The following is a 12451-nucleotide window of genomic DNA, read 5'->3' on the forward strand; positions in this document are numbered from 1 at the left end:
TATTTTTGCTGGAGCAGGGAGAAGGGAGATAGGCCTGAAGTTTTTAAGAAGCCGGGATCGAGGGACGGTTTTTTAAGGAGAGGCTTCACAATAGCCTTCTTCCATACAGATGGAAAAGAGCCCTGGACAATGGCTTTATTCATGGCCACGAGCATGGGAGGAAGAAGACTGCTTCTACACTCTTTAAGTTTTTTAAGAGGTAGAGGATCCATGGGGGAAGCGGATTTAGTCCTGTCAAGTAGGAGGTTCAGTCCCTCCAGAGACAAGGGAGGAAACTCCATAAGTGATTTGGGAGTGTCTTTACCTAAAGAGTCAAGATTTGATATGAAAGGAGGGATGTTCTGATCTAAAGAGTGGCAATGGGCTTCCAAAGAGACATGAATGTCCAGGATCTTCTTATGGAAAAAGTCTGAGATATTATTGCATAGTTCCTGCGAACTGACTACAGGATCAGGGAGTTGAAGGGAGCATAGCGAATCAGCGATTTTAAAAAGCTCCCTAGAAGATGTGAGAGAGCTGGTAAGACTGGAAAAGTACTCCTGCTTCTCCATGACCACTCTCTGTTTATACTCCCGCAGTGCAGACTTGTGAGCCTCTCGATCATTAGGGTCCCAAGATTTCCTCCACCTTCTCTCACTGCTCCTGCATCCCTGCCTCAAAAGTCTCAGCTGGTCAGAGAACCAAGGTGCCGTGGACTTCCGCCGGGCTACATAACGCAGAGATGCAGGGGCAAGCTTTTCCACTGCATTGGAAATAGAATCCATCAGATCTTGAGCTGCCTCAGCTGCGTCTTTCCGGGAGAGAGATTCAGTAGAGGAGACCAGAGAGGTAAGAGCCTCATCCGTGATGTTCCTGAAATTTCTCCTAAAAGTAAGTGAAGAGGTAGCCTGGGTGCCAGAACAAGGGACAGGCAGAGCAAATTCCAATGGTACTGCAAAGTGGTCTGTCCAGACCAGCGGCAGAGGGGGGCCAGTAGAGAGTCTCAGGTCATTAGAAAATACCCCGTCAAGTATATGACCAGCCTTATGAGTGGGACTATTCACAAGTTGGAGAAGGTCACAGGCTCCAAGTGACTCAACCAATGATAAAGTATCTTTTGAGTTGGCCTCATCGAGATGAAAATTAAGATCACCTAAGATGGTGAGACAGGGCTTACCAAAGTAGGGTTCGAGAATTCTTAATAAGTCCGAAGAGAAGCCAGATCTAGGACCTGGCGGCCTATAAATCAAAATCCCTGTGAAAGAGGCCGATGGGGCACACGTGATACAAAAATAAAAAGCTTCAAACAGATCTTGAAGCATGGATAGCGATTTGATCGTGCAGGGAAGAGAGGATTTTAAGAGAATAGCAATTCCTCCTCCTCTGCGCAACAATCTATCCTGCCTATGCAGGGAATAGCCATCAGGAATGGCCATAAGCAAATCGTGACCGGAGATGTCAGAGGCCCAGGTCTCCGTAATGAACACCCAGTCCGGCTGTCGCTCATCCACAAAATCGTGAAAGGCCACGTTATGCTTGATGAGTGAACGCGCATTGATAAGAAAGCCAGATCTCAGGGAAGTAACAGGCTGTTCTTGAGGGAGAAGGGGTTTAATAGGGTCAGTAGATGAGAAATGAAAAGAAACTGAACATGTCATACAACGATGAGAGTGCAGTATCCCTTCAGGCGAGAAACGATGTAAACAAGGTTGAAAGCTTGGTTTACAAGAGAGGAAATCAGATGTGGAATATTGCCTAATTACCTCAGAGAGTAAAGATGTAGTAAAAGCCGGGTCCAGCCCGACCTGCAGCCCGTCCTCAGCGCGGACGGGCGCAGACGGGCTGAACTCAGGCGTAACTCCGGCATCAGTCTGGCGTCCCCGCTGCGCGTTACCGCTGCGCGCAGGCATGGCTGACTTTATATTCGCCTCGCAAGAAGAAAGCGGACTAGAGCGCGCGATGTCTGCCCCTCACCCAATATGGCCGCCAACGAGACGGGGGCAAAGGACCTGTGAAATGCGGTGCTTTCCACAAATTATAGTGCGGGTGAGATGACAGCAGTGGGGGTATGCGTGGCCGGCATTAAAAGCAGGGGTAAGTGTCCAAAAGAAATCACAACTAAAATGACAAAACGGGAATTAAAATTCAAGAGCTGCAAATGACAGGCGCTGCTGCGAATAGTGCGCTAAAGCTGAGTAGGGCGAGCTGCACGATTTGCCTGCCTTTATACTCGCCTCGCAAGAAGAAAGCGGACTAGAGCGCGCGATGTCTGCCCCTCACCCAATATGGCCGCCAACGAGACGGGGGCAAAGGACCCGCGAAATGCGGTGCTTTCCACAAATTATAGTGCGGGTGAGATGACAGCAGTGGGGGTATGCGTGGCCGGCATTAAAAGCAGGGGTAAGTGTCCAAAAGAAATCACAACTAAAATGACAAAACGGGAATTAAAATTCAAGAGCTGCAAATGACAGGCGCTGCTGCGAATAGTGCGCTAAAGCTGAGTAGGCCTACAAACTGAGTTAGACCGCTTATGGGCAGAGTATCAAGCAAGCCTGGATAAGATCTTAAAAGACAAGTGGGACGCCAGTAAGCTTCAAAATTTTTCCTATGGTGAAAAATGTGGTCGCCTTCTAGCCTGGAAAACCAGGGCAGATAGGATTAGAAATCAGATCAATAGTTTATCTCTGCGTAGTACAGGAATTGTTACTCATGATGAAGATCGAATCAGGGAGGAGGAGAGACTATTTATGCAAGGCTTATATAAGGAAGACACCTGCTCCACTCCACAGAGAGCTGAAGATTGGTTGAACAAGTTAGAGCTCCCTCATATATCTGAAGCGGATAGAGCCCTGCTTAGTTTTAATATAAGTGATAGCGAAGTTAGAATTCAAATCAAGAGAATGACCAGGGGAAAAGCAGCCGGTCCGGACGGACTTCCAGTAGAGCGATATCTGATAGTTCTCGATAAAGTTGTGTCTGTTTTAACAATTTTGTTTAATAAGATCCTCCTAGCAGGTGAGACTGTTCCAAAATCATGGTCTGAAGCTACTGTTACCCTAATATTGAAGCCCTACAAAGATCCATCACAAATTGAGTCTCATAGACTGATCTCATTGTTGAACTCGGACTACAAGATCTTTGTGGGGGTCTTCGCAGCTAGAATGGCAAGAGTTATCAAAACCATTGTACACCAAGATCAGAGGGGCTTTATTTCCGATAGGCAACTAAATGAATTAACATTTCAAGCTATTGCGGCAATTGATGTCGCAATGGATAAGAAGCTTCCGCTGACCCTTGTAGCCATAGATGCCGCTAAGGCTTTTGATAAAGTGAATTGGTCATATTTGTGGAAGGCCTTATCGGGGTTTGGATTCCCAATTAATTTTGTGACAGCAGTTAGGGCCCTTTATTCCACCCCGCGAGCAAAAATTTTAGTTAATGGATTTGTCACAGACTGGGTAACAATCTCTCGCGGTACCAGACAAGGGTGCCCGCTGTCACCTCTATTGTTTAATTTATACATTGAACCCTTTGTTTGTCAGCATAGGTCTGATCCCGTAATTAAGCCTGTTAAAATCACGGATTTGGAATTAAAATTTGCCTTATATGCTGATGATTTACTTATGTTTACTTCTAATCCAGCTGAAGCCATTCCATGATTAATAGACAAGGCTGAATCATTTGGGGAAATCTCAGGATACAGTATAAACAAAGACAAAACTGAGATTATGGAGTGGAATCAAGATGCGGGGACACCAGGAGCTAAGCCGGGAATGAGGTATTTGGAGATACATCTGGTCCAAAAAATTGAGGATATACCAAAAATAAATTTAGCTAGAGTTTCTAAGGGCGTTTGTGGCCTGCTCCAACGGTGGTCAAGCCTCCCTTTAAACATCTTTGAGAGGGTTAACTTGATAAAGATGATCATCCTGCCAAAAATAACTTTTCTATTCCATTCTATTCCTTTATCTTTTACCACGCCGGATATCGCAAAATTACAGGGAAAAATTGGCTCCTTTATTTGGAATACTAAGTCCCCAAGAATCTCCTGGAAAAAACTAAGGAGAAGTATGCCAGACATACTTATCTACTGTCATTCATTCCATTTTAAGAACTTCAGAATATTGGCTAATAGAACAGATGCATCTTCACTAGGCGTACTCTTTAAGGCCTTATTGCAAGATATACCTCAGGGACAAGAATTCTTTCATTTTAAATTCGGGGATCCGAAGTTTTTCAAAAAAGTGAGGCTTAAGATTCTGGGTGCAGCTTTGAAAAACTGGCTATATATTAGGAAAACCCTAAACATTCCCTATTACTCATTCCAGGCCCCGATTTGGGATTCTCATGGTACGCCAATTTGTCTTAATGATCAACTGTCCCGGCCTCTGAGAATGGCAGGTTTAAATTGTTGGGGGATCTCCAAAAAGATTTGCAGCTTTTAAGTTGGGAGTCCCTTTCTAGTATGACTGGTGGGACGCTCACTAGATTTAAGTATTACCAGCTGTCAGGATGGTGGGCAACCCTATCTTGGGACTCTGAAGAATTGAACTCGAAATTTTACTCAGTATCAATGAGGGGTAGATGGAAGCATGAGGTCTCTTTTTGGTACTAGGCTATGTTAGAGGCTGAGCGTATTACAGATTTTGAGGTACAAAAACTTTGGGGTAATGTCACTAGTTTAAACACTGACAACATTAAGGACTTATGGAGTGATTCCTTTTCCATCTTACAGGCAGTCGTTAAGCCTGCTGCTCTAAAAAGAAACCATCTATACACCATGTATAGGATATACATAACTCCTAAAAGCCTAGAATATCATTGCCCAAGGTGTAGGCACCCGACTGCGGATGATATCCATATATTTGTCGACTGTCCCGAGATAAGAAATTATTGGATTAAGATACAGGAATTCCTGGAAAATGTCCTTCAACAACAATTGGAAGTCACCTCGAGGACTATTTTCTCTGGACTGAGGACAGATTACCATCTCAATGAACTTTCTACAAAATGTATTTTTTATGTTATCATCCTGGCAAGGCGTGAAATATGTAGAGCCTGGAAAGATGCAAACCCTCCAACCTTTTCAGAATGCCTAAAATATATCATCTCTATAAGCGAATCTGATATGGCATGTGACAGTACAAGTCATGATAAGATCTGGGCGGCCCTCGTGGCGTGGCGTGGCGTAACAGGTAAATGGTCTTCCAATGATTCTCCCGGGCACTGTTGGTTCTTTTTCTCCAAAGTAACACAGGGCCCTCGCTGTGGTGTGAAATGGAGTGGACTAAGAAAACAGTAGCAACTTGAGGGATCTAACCCTTTTCTATATATTGGTCTACAACACCAGGGTCGGAATAGGATGACCAATTGTGAAAGGATGTGTTGTTTCCCGTCAAGAATACCCATCATGGTATATGAGGAAAACCCCAAAAAAAAGAACTTGGTCTCCAACAGCTTATCCAAAAAACCTACGCATCCAGCAGGACATACTCTGGATGGTCTTTTTTCCAATAATCCAGCCATCTCTAACATATCTACTCTTCCACTAACATGGTCTGACCATCATGCCATTCTTTTTAGATATAAGCTCCTTTGATCCAACACCATTAGCACAGCCCACGCCAGGACCACTGGTAGATCCTGGCACAAAATTGATCCTTTGTCGCTTGTGGACCATTTAGCCCGCACCCAGCCGGACTTGGAGCTAGAGGCAGAATCCTCAGCCATAAACAATACTACATGGTTAGAGTCTAATTGTTCGAAACTTGCTCTTATTATGATGATCAATAAAAATAGGAAAACACCTTCAGCTCCATGGTTTTCGGAAGTCCTTAGACTAGACCAACAGGCTTGCAGAAGGCAAGAAGGAATATGATGAAAACATTACAAAGCACCAGAAAAAGATAAGTACAAAGCTATGCCAATACAACACATCACAAATAGAAAAAGCTGGTAATTCCAGTAAAGAACTCTTTCAAACTGTAAAAAATCTGACCTCAGGTGTGAAAGAGGACTCTGCCAATAATAGTCAAGAGTTTTGTGATGTACTTGCTCGCACTTTTAAATTTAAGATGGATCAAATCTTTAATCAATTTGCACACTCTAAGTCACGTATTAATATAGAGCAAGAAGAAACTGCCAAACTGTTTTTTCTTAATTTTACTCCCACATCGGCAACTCAAATAGCTAAACGTATTTCTATGGCTAAATCAGGATCACCAGAAGATCCCTGCCCCCTTAGAATTGTACATAGCATTAGCCAATTCATGGGACCTTATTTGTCCAAGCTGTTTAACCAGATGATCCCACAAGGATCTTTTCCCACTATGCGGAAACAGGCCTGTATCTTGCCTCTTTTAAAAAGTGCTAATCTGAATTTGACCGACCCTGCCAAGATAATTGAGAAAACTATAAATGCAGAACTCTCTACCTTTATCGTGGACAGTCAGGTTTTAGATCATAGCCAGTTCGGTTTTAGGACCAATCATAGTACAGAAACGGCTTTGATAAAAACCAAGGAAGAAATTCGATCCTCTCTAGATGGCGGTGGGTCAGCAGTTCTTATACTGCTGGACCCATCCACAGCATTTGATACTGTAGATCATGCTTTTCTGGTCCAGCGATTAAAAACAATAGGGATAGGAGGAGAAGCCATCCCTATTGACATCCTTTTTATCAGAAATAATCCAAACTGTCCACCTAGGCAAATTCAAGTCGGCACCTTTTACACTGCCGTGCAGGGTCCCTCAGGGCTCCTCATTGAGCCCTACGCCATTTAACATTTATGTGGCTGAATTGGCACCACTGATCAGAAGTTTTAATTTGATTCCTACCTCCTACGCCAATGTTACCCAGTTGGTAATCTCGACAGTGGACAAGGATATCAATCATTCTCTAAAACTGCATGATTGTATGATTAAGTTAAGTAACTGGATGAGCAATCATTGCGTGAAATTGAATTCAAGCAAGACGGAACTGATCATGTTTGGTAATCTCTTTCCACCTTGGTCCCCTGGGTGGTGGCCAGACAATCTCGGCCCCCCTCCGACACCTTTAATCAAAGCTAAAAACCTTGGAGTTATTATAGATGACAAAATGAGCCTGAAGCCCCAAGTATCCAAGATGGTGTCTTCTGCATAGTTTATGATTAAAACCTTAAGAAAAATACTTCCTTTCATTCCCCAATAATCTAGAAAGATGGTGGTGACCTCTCTAGTCTTATCAAAACTTGACTATCGCAGTGGTCTATATGTTAATATCCAATCCAATCTCCTCAGAAAGTTGCAAATGGTACAAAATGCCGCTGCAAGACTCATATTCGATAACCACAAACATCAGTCTGTTAGAACAGGGATTCAGGACCTGCATTGTGTCAGCGGGTAAAGTTCAAGGCACTTTGTATAACTCACAAGGCTCTCCACAAAGAAGGTCTGACATTTTTAGGGGCTGTTTTTAGATGGTATTTCCTCAACAGACCTCTACGATCGGCAAATACTAATCTGATGCCTATTGTCAGAATCAAAAAAATTAACTGGGGCGGGTGGAGTTTTAGCTATAATACCACAAAGGAATGGAACTCCCTCCCACTATATCTTAGGAAAATCCCCTCCCTCCTTGAGTTCAGGAAGCAACTAGAGACATGGCTCTTTTAGGATCAGTGGTCTGAAACACAGTATGCAGAACTGGAAGCGCCAAGACCTGTTAGGGTATAAGTGCGCTATACAAGTCATAATAACATAACATATCAAAAGGTAAAGTCAGTCATAAATTTATGGGACCAGACATGTGCACAAAGCATGCTATTCCTTGGATTTTAGTTCTACAGAGGAAATTTGAATAAAGGTCAACACCTCAACTATTCTTTAATGATCTGATAGGAAGGTAAACAATTTCACTATTCCTTACTCTAACTCTTATCGACCAATGATCGGACATGAAAAGCATTTCTTGGGATGCCATTGCAAAACTTAGAACCTGTCTCTTATTCCACCTGCCTTAACACATCATATGCCATAGTTAATCCTCAAGCCAGAATTGGTATGTTTTGCCTCAGTTTAATAAGTGGATTAAGACCAACTTACATGATTATCTGCCTTTTAAAAATATATGGGTGTGGTAGGGCTACAAAGACAACAGATACCGTTATTATGAATTTCTGCCTGAAAATAAGTACTCATAGCTACTAGAATAAAAGTTGCATTCATAGTTTACTGTAGCTTGTATTGCATCACACTATTAAATCTAGGAAATAACAATAACTTGATTGGTGAGACAAAACTAAGGCATTTGCAGATAGGTAAATCAAGTCATCTCATTTGAATGAAGAACCCTTCCAAATACATTTTTAAGGGCTTATAGGAACAAGTCACCGTTGACTTGAGTTTTCCTTCTAAAATCTCCAGCATTCACAACTTGATGTTCACTCACTCCGCCCCCTGTAATGAACAGACTTAAGGTCCATAGAATTATTAGGCAATCCTACAGCCTACTTTATTGAGTTCCAGATGTTTCTATTTGAATAGACCATTGTCTCAGAATTCAGAGGTCGTGTGCCAGGCATTCTCCAGATTTCTGCCCTGGTAATGTACTTCAGAAAGTGCCAGAGAGCTCTGAGCATGTTCCATCAGACTTTAAAGAAAGCCCAGGCACTGTCTCTGCTGAAATAATTCAACTATTAGCCATTTTCAGTTCAGTTTTTAACGTCTTTATTTCGAATTTGTTATTCATAAAAGACACACACAAAAAAAATACAAACGGTGCAATTAAATTAACAAAGTCATAAAGTTTCAAATCAATACTAACAGACAAAAAAGAAGAAATGACAAGAATTAGATAAAAATTCCCAATTAAACATACGTATACAGACGTCAAGAAGGAAAAAGACTAAAAAAAAAAAAAAAAAAAAAAAAAAAAAAAAAATATAAAAAAACTTACAAATATACATTTGTATAAAAAAGAAAACTGGACATCAATTCTGGTCAGACCATAGTATAATACAATTGCATTCTATTCAAAGTTATTCAAGACGATAAGTTTCGAACTGACCTGATCCTAATTAGCCAAGCCCATCCAAGGAATTTAGCCATTCCAATGGATAACCATTCAGCAGTATTTGTTCTCAGAATGTACAAAGCTTCGCTACTCACTCGGGTATTAAGTCTGGAACATACAGGTTTCAACCATTTACATCTTGGTTCACTATAAGCAGTACATACAAATAAAAAGTGACCTAGTGTTTCTCTACAGTCAATACAACAGGGGCAAAGGGATGATTCTGTCTTCTGCCAACCATTAGTAAAAACCCTCAGAGGCAGTGTGCCTACACGAAACTGATGGTATAGTTTCCTGTCTAATGTTTTAGGAATAACATCCCAGTAGGTCTCTATGTGAGGGACTGTTTTGTGAAGCAGAAACTGACCTGTCAAGTTCTGTTTCTCCGAAAGAGCAACATGTTCAACTTTTACCGTGGTCCAGAAAAGTAATTTGAAATCTTTTTTTGTAGGGAAAGTATGAGAACCCGGCTCGGACCAGAGCAATGGAAGGCCCATATTAATCAAAGTAATCTTAATTTGCTTAAACCACGGTATGTCACCTGCCCCCTGCTGCATTCTCACATCCTGTAGTTCTCGGGCAAACATGGCAAGTTCTGGGGTAGACCAGATGCGCCTCCACAGTGCCACCATCCTGTAGAGGGCTTGATGTTTAATAGAATGCAAGCCCATATCCATCAACAATGGTAGGATTGGTGTAGAAGGGGGGAGGCTGACAAGATTTCGAAGAAATTTATTCTGTATCCTATCTAGGACAGCCAAATCCACACAGCCCCAAATATCAGCCCCGTATAAAATGGCTGAGCTAATTTTGGCACTATAGATTTTAAGAGCCGGCAAAACTCTTTTGGTAAGAGAACATCGCTGCTCTTTTACTAGACAACCGGACAAGCGGGCAAATTTCAAACTAAGCGCCGCCACTTGTTCTTTCCATCTTAATCTATAGTCTATTGAAACACCAAGGTATGTCATTGCTTCAACCTGCTCCAAGCTAGACCCATTCATGGTAACATGACCCCTCTTTGGTTTATTTTTTGTCAGGACCATGAACTTGGTTTTATTGATGTTAATTTCCAGATCATTCTCATTACAGAAGTCCACAAATTTATTTATAGCAACCTGTAGGCCCTTCTATGTTTTGGCCAGTATAAGAGTATCGTCTGCAAATATTAAAAGGGGAAATTTAGTCCCACCCAGTGAAGGGGCATCAGTAGGAATATCTGTAAGGAATTTCACCACTTGGTTAATGAAGAGTATAAACAGGGTAGGAGCCAGGACACAGCCCTGCCTCACTCCGCGAGTCACGGGGAAGGAGTCTGTGACCTGACCCTGCCGCCCCCATCTAACTCTGGCAAAATTTCCCTCATGCATCCTGATGGTAAGATCGAGGAGTGCAGCAGGCACACCCATCCTGCTCAAGGCTGCCCACATCTTCGCTCTGGGGACCAAATCAAATGCTGATTTGAGGTCCACAAATGCAGCAAATATCGTGCCACCTCCCAGGAATACAGTTTTCCAAAAGATCATGACAAATCTTAATATCTGATCAACTGTGCTTGTATATTCCCTAAAACCCGCCTGCATCGGAGACAGAATGTCAACTTCGGACATCCATGAATGGATTTTTCCTAACAACATTCGGGCTATAACCTTTTGAAGGGCATCAATAAGACTGATGGGTCTGTAGTTCCCTGCATCAGTTCTATCCCCTTTTTTATACACGGGCAGGATCTCAGCCCCTTTCCACGAAATGGGAATTTCAGTCCCTCTGGCTATTGCATTCGCCAAGACTGTTATATACGGGACCCAATGCAATTGGTCATACTTAAAAAGGTCCGCAGGGATGCAATCCATGCCTGGGGCTTTACCATTCTGCACTTGATTAAGGGCGGTGATCGTTTCTAATTTAGTAAAGACAATGTAATCATGAAGTGGCACAGCAGACTGTACACTGGCATCTTCCCTATTGTTATGGGAGATCCGTTCTGTGACACTAAACTGCGCCTCAAAATGCTTGACCCATTGCTCAACTGGAACATAGTTAACAGGAACATGCATATCACCAGTCCCACCCCATTTTACAACCTCCCAGAATTTTTGTTGATTGGATGAGGTGCTTGCCTGATATAAGTCCAACCAACGCTGGTCATCCCATTTGGTTTTAACCTCTTTAAGTACTTTCTTGTAGTTTACCCTAGCCAACCTTATGTCCCTAGCTATTTTAGATTTAATAGCAGATAACAAAGAGCTATGGGCAATACGACAAGATTTGTCGTACCACTTAGACTTAGTTTGCACTTTTATCCTTCCTTTGACAGGTTCGATAAAAAAAGATTTAATTTTATTAAAAAGAGACTCGTGGATCATCCCAATTTGATCAAGTGAAGTTCCTTCATCAAATAAGGGTACTATCAAGTTTGTAGCAGCTGTGACCTCATTAGCAACTTTATTAATAATGGAGGGGTTGTCTAGGAACCTAGCCCATCTTACCCTTCTACAATCATTCGTAAGACCAGCATCTGTTGTGACGATGCTGGTTGCAGGGTCCAAAAACAAACCCTCCTGCAATAATAATTTTATAACCAGAGGGTTATGATCACTTTCAGGTCTGGTGACCACCACCATATCCTCCAATAATTTCCAGTACTCTAACCTTATCAAGAAATAGTCAATGCGACTTGAATGCAGGGAATTGTCAAATGTAACCATTCCATCGTATCTGATTTAGTCCTACCATTTGCTGCGCGCAAATTCCATTCAAGGCAAAGACCTAACCACTGCATAGCGGCCTCAGTGACTTTTTTAACTGGTGGAATAGATAAATGAGGAATATTCCATAACTGATCAATCTCCCCATAACCCCCATCAACAAGGTTGGGAAACGGTTCAAAAGAACAATTAAAATCTCCTGCCACCATAACACAATTATCTCTGCTAATACTGTTCAATGTAGATTCTAATTCAGCTACCACTCTCACGGGCTTCCCTCCTGGTTGCTCTCTTGCATAAATATTAATCAGGAAAAAAACCTGATTGCTTTTGCCACATAGTTTCAGGGCCAGAATATCATTGCTTGAGGTGGGGAGGTCTGTTATAGTGAGAGCTAGAGATTGTTTTATCCAGATGACCAGACCGCCCGAGGGACGTCCCTTCAATCCTTTACAGGCTAGTTTATGGTAGTTAAGATAGCCAACTCGATAGATGGGCTCTGTTGACCAACTTTCCTGCAAAACAATTATATCGTGTAGGTCTATAAAGGAACCCCAATCAGCCTCTGACATTTTCCCCCTCAGTCCCGCTATATTCCATGACAAGACTGTCAGAATGTGAGGTGATTTCTCTCCCATAAGAACAGTTGAGCTCTTAATTTCTACTGTATTCAAAGGTCTGGGTGTGCAATTTGGATGTGTATCCCTATC

This window comes from Lissotriton helveticus, chromosome 3_1 (genome assembly GCF_964261635.1).
Source record: "Lissotriton helveticus chromosome 3_1, aLisHel1.1, whole genome shotgun sequence".
Lineage (NCBI taxonomy): Eukaryota > Metazoa > Chordata > Amphibia > Caudata > Salamandridae > Lissotriton > Lissotriton helveticus.